The sequence below is a fragment of the Cryptomeria japonica genome, chromosome 3 (genome assembly GCF_030272615.1).
Source record: "Cryptomeria japonica chromosome 3, Sugi_1.0, whole genome shotgun sequence".
NCBI lineage: Eukaryota > Viridiplantae > Streptophyta > Pinopsida > Cupressales > Cupressaceae > Cryptomeria > Cryptomeria japonica.
In genome coordinates, this window is record NC_081407.1 from 405,293,520 (window position 1) to 405,305,263 (window position 11,744).

The following is an 11,744-nucleotide window of genomic DNA, read 5'->3' on the forward strand; positions in this document are numbered from 1 at the left end:
GAAGAGTTACACCAGTGAATCGATGATACAGGTTGAAGAATGCTATCCACCGAGAATCTCAAAGTAGTGACCGGTAAGCTAGATGCAATGACCAAAGGTGAGTTGGTCATGGTGAGATATCATCAAAACAAACTTCTAGTGAAGTCTATAGTAGTTAACTACCAGTTAAGGTGAGATTTGTGTGGATTTTCCAATTCACATTAAAAAGTAGAACACGACCCAGAAGTTGGTAGAATTATGAGTTGAGATGGCAGATAAGGATGATTTGCTGGCGAGATTGATGGAGAGCGCGCAAAGAAAGTGTAGGAAGATTTGAATTTCAAATCTACTGAGTGTTAGGTGTAAACTCATTTAGGAATCATGATGTATGTGTCAGCAAAACATGGTATAAAGATTTTTGGCGAAAACCAAAAAGTTTGATCATAAAATTGCTAAGTGCAATTTTGAAGAGAGGCAATCCAACAAGGTGAGAAGAGTGCAGAACTGCTAAGTGAATAGAAGAGTGGTGAAGAGAGTGTGTAGAGCTTAGATAGTGTGAAGAGTAGAGAAAGAATGCAGAGCACCAGTAGAGTTCAGAGCAAGTGAAATGCAGAGCACTAGTAGAGTGCAGAGAAAGTGTAATCGGTGGTCAAAACAAAGAGCTTCAATTGGATTTGATTAAGCTAAAAGTTGCTACTATATCAGATCATTCTCTCTATTGTTTTCTAATAAATAAAACAACAAAATCCCTTAACTGGGTGGACTTTAACAAGTCACTTTGTAAAATCCCTTAACCAAGTGACATTTTAATTGATGATCCTAAGTCCTTTAACAAGGCTACCTCTAATAGGGTAAAGGTTCTACCAGGCCTTAAAGAAAATCCCTGAACCGGATGGCACCTAACAGGGATGGCTCCTCACTGGGCGTACTCCAGAAGAGTGCAGATTTTGTGAGTTTCTACTCACACCGTGGTTTTCTCCCATTTGGGTTTCCACTCAATAAATCTTGTGTTGGCATAACTGATGGTGTTGGCACAACTGGTTCATCAGTTAGTATTGTCATTGATGACCAACACTTACTAGTGAATAAGGCCAAGCTCATAGGTAAGAAGATGTGGTAAACCTCAATGGTTTAATCATGGCTGCAAATAGTATGGTGGATTAAAAGCTTCCCAAATATGCATCATTGACACACTTAAGCAGTGTGTTGTTAGAAGGCTAATCGGTTGAAGGGAAAACAGAGTAACCGATCGGTCAGTCAAGAACCCGATAGGTATTGAGATCAGTTTCTTAAAACTGGTAGATGAAATGATGATGCGGTCACAAGAGGTGACTCATATTACATTTTAGTAGTCTTATGCATGAGCAAAACACTCTCGACTGACATGTGATCAATCTAATTGATGATCAGTGACTGGTGGAAAAAGGTGAGGAGTTACAACAATGAATCGGTGATACAGGTTGAAGGATGATATCCATTAGGAATCTTGGAGTAGTGTCCGGTAAGCTGGATGTGATGACCAAAGGTGAGTTAGTCATGGCGAGATATCATCAAATAAATAGATAGTGAAGTCTACTGCAGTTAACAATTAGTTAAGGTGAGATTTGTGTGGATTTTCTGGTTTGCATTAAAAAGACAGAACATGACCTAGAGGTTGGTGAAATTATGAGTTGCAGAGGCAGTTAAGGATGAGTCATTGGCGAGATTGATGAAGAGAGCACAAAGAGAGTGTAGGAAGATTTGAAGAGTTTTAAATTTCAAATCTACTGAGTTTTGTATAAAGGTTTTTGGCAAAAACCAAAAAGATTGATCGTTAAAATTGCAAAGTGCAATTATGAGGAGAGGCAATCTAGCAAGATGAGAAGAGGGTAGAACTGCTAAGTGAATAGTAGAGTGATGAAGAGAGTGTGTAGAGCTCAGATAGTGTGAAGAGTAGAGAAAGAATGCAGAGCACCAGAAGAGTGCAGAGAACGTGTGATGCAGAGCACCGATAGAGTGTAGAGCAAGTGTAACCGGTGGTCAAACCAAAGAGCTTCATTTGGATATAATTAAGCTAAGAGTAGCTGTTACAATAGATCATTCTCTCTGTTGTTTTATAATAACTACAACAGTAAAATCCCTTAACCGGGTGACATCTTAATTGATGATCCTAAGTCCTTTAACAAGGCTACCTCGCTACCTCTAACAAAGTAAAGGGTCTAACAGGCTTTAAAGAAAATCCCTTAACCGGGTGGCACCTAACAATGTCTTTGTAATCTCCTAACATGGATGGCTCCTTATCGAGCATACTTTAGAAGAGTGCAGATTTTGTGAGTTTCTACTCACACCGTGGTTTTCTCCCATTTGGGTTTCTACGTGATAAATCTTGGTAGTCTTGTGTGTTACATTTTTGTGTGCATGTTTCTTATCAATACTGCTTATACTAAGAGTGTTAATTTTGAATAAGAAGAATTGATTAAGGTTAAATCTGTAATAATATGTATAGTGTTGATTCACCCCTCCCCTCTCAGCACCGGTTGGGACTAACAATTGGTATCAGAGCCTTGGTCCTTAGATTCAGAAGAGCTTAACAACTTAAGGAAAGATCCAAGATGACGTGAAAGGAGGGCCCCAAGTTCTTTAAGGAGAGTTACATATTGGTGTGGTAGAATGAAGCTCTACCTAAGAACCCTAAGAGATCATTACTAGAATCATGTAATCATAGAGTACAATGAACCTACAAGGGTTCTCATTGCAGATCATATCAAAGAAAAGCAAGATAACATTGCAACTATGGATATGATTTCTAGTACTCTATTTGATAACGAGTATGCTAAGGTTCAAGATCTGAAAACAACCTATGAGATGTGGAATAAGCTAAAGAATATCTATAGAGGAGTTCCTCATGTATAAAAGGCTAAGGTGGACAGTTTGAGAGACAAATTTGATGAGATGAGGATGAAAGAAGGGGAAAATATAGAATAGTACAACAAAATAATAAAGGATGTGGTAAACTCCATCATAAATACTAGAGGAAAACTTGAAGAAGATGATGTGGTCAGCGAAATCTTGAGAACCTTGCTATCACAATATTCCATAAGGGTTTCTGCAATTCAGTAACTCAGATATTTGGGAACAGTTAATTTTACACTTGATTCCTTGATTGGTAAGCTGGTTGCTTTTGAATCAAGCAACTATGATAATAATATGCCTAAGATTGATGCTGCCTTCAAATCTTCCATGGCACTTGCACCAAAAATGAGAAGAAAAGAAACCAGAAGTAGTTATACTGTAAGAACCGGTCATTCTCATGAACATGACAACTTGTTATCTGAAGAACACGAACAAGATGTGATTGAGTCCCTAATAGCAAGAAGGTTGCCAAGAGGAAAAGAGAAGTACATAGGTAAACTACCCCTGAAGTGTTTCTCATGCAATAAAATAGGTCATATTGCATCTAGATGTCCTGACAATGATAGGAAGGATAACTTCAGAAGATACAAAGAGAAGAGCAATTAGTGCTATCTTGTAGAAGAAGGAGTTACCGATGAAGAATCAAAAGGATCTGATGGAGAAGGGATTGCATTTGTAGTGGTAATGGAAGATAGCACATAGGAAAGTGATATGGCACTGATTTCCAATTCGAACCAGTGTGGAGACTGGGTAATTGACAATGGTTGCACTCACCACATGACTGGTGATTGGAACAAATTTCTCAGCATGGAGGATTGCGATGGAGGACTGGTGAGATTTTGCAATGATGCTCCCTATGCGGTAAAAGGTAAGGGATCTATTGACCTAAATGATAAAACCAATTGTTAAGATGTTTACTGGGTAGAAGGGCTAAAGTACAGTCTAATAAGTGTTGCACAACTTAACAATAAGGGTTGCTGGTTGGAGTTTAATGAAAGAATATGCAAAATAAGTGATAAATCAGGAGGTTTTATTGCTACCAGTAAACAAACTAGAGGTAATCTATTCTGCCTAGACACCACTGTAGGAAGTTTCCTAATGGAAAAGGTAGAAGACAGTTGGCTATGGTACAAAAGATTGTGTCATGTTAATTTTGATAGCATAGCAAAGGTTAGTAAAATGAAGTCTGTCAGAGGTATGCCTGACATTATGAAACCTAAGAATGCTATGTGCAAATAATGTCAACTAGGAACATTGACCGGATCTAGTTTCAACAACAAGTCTTATTCATCTAAGAATGTGCTAGACTTAGTGCATACAGATTTTTGTGGTCCTATGAGGACTAAGAGTTTCTACGGGGACCAATACTTCATGTTGTTTGTAAATGATTTCTCAAGAATGATGTGGGCTGTATTCTTGAAAGAAAAATTTGAAACCTTTCACATGTTTAAGGTCTTCAACGCTCAAGTAGAGAGGAGCCGGTAAGAGTTTGAAATGTTTGAGATCAGATAGAGGAGGAGAGTTCACCTCTCAAGAGTTCATAAATTACTATGAAGAATAGGGGATTATGAGGCAGATGTCTGCACCCAGGAACACCTCAGCAAAATGGGGTTGCTGAAAGAAGAAACAAAACTCTAATTGATTGTGCAAGGACTAATGATTCAGAAGGATATTCTACATGTCTTCTAGAGAGAAGCAGCGAGTACTGCTATGTATACCTTGAACCGGATACAGGTGAAGAAGGGGATAAATAAGACTCCCTATGAATTATGGTGTGGATACTCACCCAATGTGAGTTACTTCAAGGTATTTGGAAACAGGTGTTGCATCAAGAGGGCTAAGTACTCTGGAAAGTTCGATCCTAAGAGTGATGAATGAATATTCTTAGGCTACTCCACAAAGAGTAAATCATACCGGTGTTTGAACAAAAGGACTGGTAAGATTGTGGAAAGTGCAAATGTCAGAGTAGATGAGTTCTTTGAGAAAAATGAATAGGACAACAAGAGTGAACCAGAGGACTATCAAGGATTCGATTACACTGTACCAATTGAACCCGTTGTAGAGAATCCTAGTGTAGCTGTAAATGAGGAAGCATGTGAAGTAGAACCTACACAACCGGTAGAAGAAGCTCCAAGAAATGAACTAGAACCACCAAGGTATATTAGAATCAATCATTCTGCTAACAATATTATTGGTGACAAGAATGCAGGAGTATTGACTAGAAGAAAAGAAAGGGAGAGTACCTGTCCACTCTCTAAAATTGAGCCCAAAACAACAAAGGAGGCTCTAAAATATGAAGAATGGATCAAGGCTATGGATGAAGAATTGGAGCAGATTGAGAAAAATTAAACCTTGACCCTTGTGCCCAAACCGAAGGACAAAAAATTGATAGGTACCAAGTGGGTGTTTAGAAAGAAAATGGATGAAATCAGTGAAGTTGTAAGAAACAAAGAAAGGTTAGTCTGCAAAGGGTATGCACATGACGAAGGTTTGGATTGTGGAGAGACCTTTGCAGTAGTGGCCAGACTGGAAGGGGTCGGAAGTCAAATACAATTGGCTGACTGGTTCTTCATGGAAGAATACACAGTGTTAAGGTTCTATAGATCAACAATAAAACCCTACATATTTCCAATACATGTGATAGAGAGGGTATTTGCATTGGAATATGTACGACAGTTGGAGAGCACAGATAGGCACTTTCATGGTCAACAAAAGAAGAGCATATTTCCTTCCTTGCCTTTCTCATGTGGAGGGTTCACATTTGAGAGAAAAGCATTCAATGCGACACATGATTTTTTGATAGTTTTTAGCTTTGGTGATGAGGGTCTTTGGTAGCATGATCCAATCGGTGTAGTTCAAGCAAGGCTTAAGAAAAATGGGAACTCTTCAGCGTTATGTTAACATGAAAGTAAACCATTGCTAGAAAAGTTAGAAACATGGACTCTTCGGATGAGGTAAAAAAAGAGATGGAGAAAATTGCAGTTGACAATAACATTTCAACAGAAGAATTGTCATCACAAATTATGGCATTACACACAAAGAGGACAACAGAGAAGGGGATCCAAAATAGGAGGTCCTACAATTTCTACAAAAAATATGCTAATCCATCTAAAAAATCTATTCCCAAAACAATTCTACAAGAATGTAAAGACATATTTTGGACTCAAGCCAAAATAAATGATTTTTGGACTATGAGGAAGAATATCGATGAACCAAAGACCAGTGTAAAATTTGATTCCATCGATGAGGATGAAGAGTTTAACAAATTGTGGAATATAGAGCATCCCACAACAATATATGAAAGGAGTGATGATGAAAATGAGTATGAGGTTGAGGCAACTCCAAAAACTACTATAGTCCCAGCAAAATTTGGTGGAGTCAATGAGTCCATGAAAGAAAAATATAGCAAAGGGGCAAACATTATGGAAAAAATGGGTTTTGAAGGTGGTGGTTTAGGTCCCAGAGGAGAAGGAATTTGGTTTCCACTTGAGGTACAACTTCCATCAGATTCAAAATCAAAAGCTCTTGTTAAACCAACCATTAGACTTGATTCGTCAGATTCATCACGGAAAGGTACTACTCATTACCCTCCAGCTCCACTTGAATTTATTAGAGGTTCAAATCTACAACCACCACCACATCATGGTATTCCTATTGGTGGTGAATCAAGTGCCACTGCTACTGGCGGGGAATCTAGGGATAGTATTCTTATTAGTGTTCAGTCAAGTGCCACTGCGATTGGTGGGGTTGGCATGGGTACTACTATTGATACTAGTTGTCTTGGTGTTGGACAAGTGCAACAACAAAATATCTCTCGCAAGAGGCTACTAGTGGTAGATACTCATACTATTTAGAATCCTATATCAAATGCCACTGCCGCTACAAAACTATCATTTGCAGCTTCAGAACAGATCCCTCAAAAGACTATAAAAACTACACATGCAAGTGACACTGGGACATGATCAAAAATGGTTGTTGGTACTCCTAATAATGCATTAGTTAAAACCACAGACATAGGTGGAACTGGAGCCTCTTCTATTTCACCTTTCAAACATTCAATTGCTTCAACAAGCCCAGATTTTCAATTTCGTGATTACTATAAAAAAATTGAACATACAACAAATGAAAATAAAGAAAAAAAGAGAGAATTGCAGAGGGTTGCCCTGACTGAAGTTTTAGAGGAACAACCTGCAAGGAATAGGGTATTTCCAACATATGACCCACACAAAGATATGATGGAGTTCTTGGTTGTTATGCCCCCAAATAAAGATAAAAATCCATCACACAGTCAAATAGATCCCTCTAAATTTCAAGTTAGCACCCTCCAAATGGATTTTTCCAAACTACAAAATCTGGACAAAATTAGTGTGTCAAAAAAGACTAATGAACTGGTCTACACTTCACTGCTAAAGGTGGAGAGAGAAAAAAATAAGTTGGAGAAACAAATAGAAAAGTTACAGGAAGACCTGGCAAACAAAAAATCAAAGAGGAAATCAACTGAAAACAAGTGCAATGATTTATAGAGGATAAAAAATTCGGGCTCTGTAGTAGAAATTGTAGAGTAGGAAAAGATGGAGGCAGAATTGAAGGAATTGAGGGAAAAACTGGCTAAAGTAGTAAAAAATTTGATGATGAAAGAGTCAGTTTACAAAAATTATACAAAAGTTATGAGTCTGCTGTTGCCGAAATAAAAAAAAATACAGGACCTATTGGATCATGAGAAGGAAAAAGCAAAACATTTGGAAGAGGAAGTAGAGGAAGAAAGAAAAAAATGTGCACAAAAGAAAGAAGACCTGCATAATGCATGATAAAATTAAAACTTCGGAGGATAGATTGAAAGATACTATGAAAAATATGATGAAGTATATACAAGAAAACATTTGGGGGCAAATAATGCAAAGGAGTGACATGTTGTGTGTGTTGACAATTGACACTCATTGGATTCATTTTGTTATCATTGATGGAAACAAGATCTGATGAAAGTCACAAACCGACACTAGGAGGTGTATATTGGTAGATACTAGCATTGAAAGCATTCAGGCCTACACTGGCACCGACACCGGCACCAACATCAATACTTCAAGGAAGACGACATCAAGGAAGATTAATTTAGTAAATTATTTTGTAATTATTGTCGAGGCCGACATTGAATATCTTTTGTAAATGCATTGTAAGCCGACATAAGGCATATCATGTGTAATAGGTATATAAGTCAATCTGTTAGGTTAATTTAACATATGATGGTATTGTGATGGAATATAGATAGACATATATAGGTATAGCAAAATTGTGAAATGCGAAATATATGTATGGAGATCATTTTTGTATGCGAACATTATATCATGCAATGATCTATAGATAGCTTGGAAAACATTCTTGGAGGAGAAGTAATACCGGTAATAGTTCAAGTTTGTGAACAGTACAGAGTAGAACCAAAACTGGAACTCTATCTAGCATAGTAGATTGCACTCTTGAGTTCATTTTCAGTAATTTAGTTTGGCAGAAAGCTTGTAGTCAATGAGGATCTTTAGTGATGAGTAGTATGCTCTAGGCAGTGTGCCTTCCTACAAATGCAGGCCCTTGTTTTATGTAATATCTTTTCATATGGCCAGTGAACTGATATTGTGGGTCACAAATCCCACCCTGGTCTTTCCTCATTGAGGTTTTCCACGTATAAATTTTGTGTGTTATGGTGTTCATTTATGTGGATGGTTTATTTGCTTCTTGTTATATGCTTATTTGCTTACTGGTACATACATGCATGGTTTATACAGTTAAAAACTGTTCATTCCGACAGAACACTGATTCACCCCACCCCCCCTCTCAGTGTTCTCAAACCCCAACAATGTGAATGGTTTGAATTGAATGAAAGTCTAAGATTAATTTATTGCAAAATCAAAGGGCACATTAAGAAGAGCATACATGTTTATTCAAAAGAGGATATGGCAAAATAGATTTTGCATGTAGTCTATAGTACCGGTCACAACTATTTGACATCCAAGGGAATCAACAACCGCATTGATGCCACCGTTAAGACATCATCCATCCTTCAAAAATTCTAGAAACTAAGGGAAACACCAGAAGTTATGGATAAAGGTGGCAAAAAGATATTGAAGCTGCAAGAAAAGATAACTGCTTTGATTAAACTTGGTTTTTCGAAGTCAGTTGACCCATCAAATAAATTCATTGAAAAATAAGCTTAGAAAAAAAGCATGGAGGAAAAAATGAAGTCTGATTTAGACTTGCTTCCTAAGGACACAACTCCCCAAATCTTTCTGGAATTCATCAAACCATTTACAACTTGAATGCAGTATTGGGTGAAATAGTGATGTCAAGTCACTCTTCTAAATATGGATTGTTCATGAAGTTGCAGTTGACTTTCCATAGTTTAAAGAATATTGACCTTCCATCAGACGAAGAGTGGAGCACCCTACAAAAACTAGCACAAAAATCTCAAGAATCATAGTATGTATCGCACAGTTTTCTGCTTTTACTCTTAATTTCAAGGTTTTATGTTTTTTCTATTTGGAATTTGGCATCGCTTGAAATAACTCTGTTTTATGAACATGAAAAACCCATCACTCGTTATTGCTAATCTAGCCTATGATGCATAGTACAAACCTTCAGCCTGTAAATTTGTATTCTTAAATTCTCCCATTTTAACATTTCTGCATTTCTCTTATTTTGATTTCTAGGTTTTGGGCACTGCTATTATCTATATTTAATTTGTCATGGCTTGAATTAATATTTAATTTTGAACTCTATTTTTTGAACAGGAGACATGTAGCAGTTGTTAAATTGCTAATCCGGCTTGTGATGGCCATGTAAATTTGTGTTGAGTTTGTGATACTAATGGCAGTCAGGAAGATATATTCACTGTTCAGTGCCTTAGTAATTGATTTTGATGTTGAGTCTTCACATGTTGCAAATCCACTTGAAGCTGTTGTTTCTCCCGTGTTTCTATAAAAGGGAATTCAGGGTCATTTGCAAAGGGTTCTAAAACTTTGTATTGACTTTTGCATGGAGAATCACACAAAGTGGTGTATTGAATGAATTGTATCATATGGCTATATTTTGAAAAAATTAATAAAAATATAAGTTCTCAACATGTCTAAATAAACATCTCTGTACCAATAAACACATTATGGTATTTTAAATCTGGAAATAGAAAGTTGAAAAATACAATTACAAATCAATATTAAATTCTAATTGCAAAAAGTTGACAGACTCATAAAATATCATCAAGTTATCAACCATAATAATATGCTTTCAAAGTTTTAGGATAGATTTTGTTTTTGTAATTGAGCCAGGATTCAAAGTTTTCTTCCTAGTTCTTTCTCTGATGAGATCTCGAACTAGGTCTTCCTATTATTAATATATCAAGTGCTCGTCACTTTTTGCTTAAAAATAATAATAATATGCTTTCGTAATATGAGTGATGAGATACAGTAATAAGATTAAAAAATACCAATCTCTTATAGTTGCCATTCCTCCTCAACAAATTCAGAGATTTCTTGGTTCTTGTCTGTGTTTTCTTCACTCTGAGTCTGCATACCTTCATTGAACTGCATCTCAATGCTACCAATAGGTCTAGTACATGAGTCAATAGTCCCACTGGCACTTTATTATGAAGTTTTGCCCAAACCTCTTCTTTCACATCTGGACCTCCAGATTTTCAGTGACCTATCATAAGGAAAAGTGTGGACATAATACCTAGATGTATAGAGCCTCAAGCAATTTTCCAAATTTTTGTCTAGTTTGTTTCTTAGCTTTGATTTTAGGAACCCCAAAGCACTGAAAACTCTCTCATCTTCCACCGAAACCAATATCATGGTAAGACATAAATTAGCAAGCTTGAAATATTTTGGTATTGAATCACGCAACACTAAGTTCTCACCTAGATTTTTCCAAAGCCTTGTTACTGATCCCTCTTCGTGGGGGTTCTCCATTCTGCCATATTGTTCCCTCGTAGTGTATGCAAAATGAGATTATTTCTCTCTAAGATGATTTTTTTCTAATATTCCATTTATAGTTACACCATTCAATTCTCTGGATATGCAAAATTATTTTATCAAAGTCAGTAGCTTAATTCGAAAATCAACTGAATTGTTGAGGCTCCAATATTGAGGAAACACAATAGGCATGGTTTCAAGTAGGTTTTCAAGAGGGAATATGCTTCTAATCTGTGAGGAAAGATCATAGGCAATTTTCTTCATAGAAGTAGTTACATACTCAACAATCTTGTCAAAATATTCCCTTGTAACTCTTGCTAGTTGCTTCCTGGGGAGCTTTCTTGGTTCCTCGGGGCCGACCGTGGCATAGAAGTGCATTGGTATCTCAACTCCCCGTACATTGGCACATACCTCCTTGTTTGCACCAATTTGTAAAACATTATCAGGATTGTTCAAATTTGTGAGTGTCCGCCACAACAATTTTTTCATCAGATAGTGTTGGTTGATTTCGACAGAGATTATCGAGGGCCATGCATGTCAACTTACGAAGCGTAGCATATTCTACAATATACATAGCTCTTTTTTGGGTAGCCTTCATAATATTCCTCATTTCCTCTAGCATGGGTAAAAGAGCTGCTAAAATTAAATGTCTCTATATTACTTAACCTCCGAAGAAGGTCAGGAAATTTTGGTTGGTCTGATTCATCGCGAGTTGTGTGAAATAGTCCAATCAAGGATGGATATTCTAAAAAAAATTGATGCGCTAGACCATCCAAAGAGATCCATCTGGTATCATTATCCTTGAGAAGCTTGTTCCCATCAGTTATTCCATCAACAAAGTGTTGAAATTCCATAAATCACTTGGGACTTCGACAAAAGTGTGAGTAGAGCTCTCTGATTAAAATTTCATTTTTTTTTACT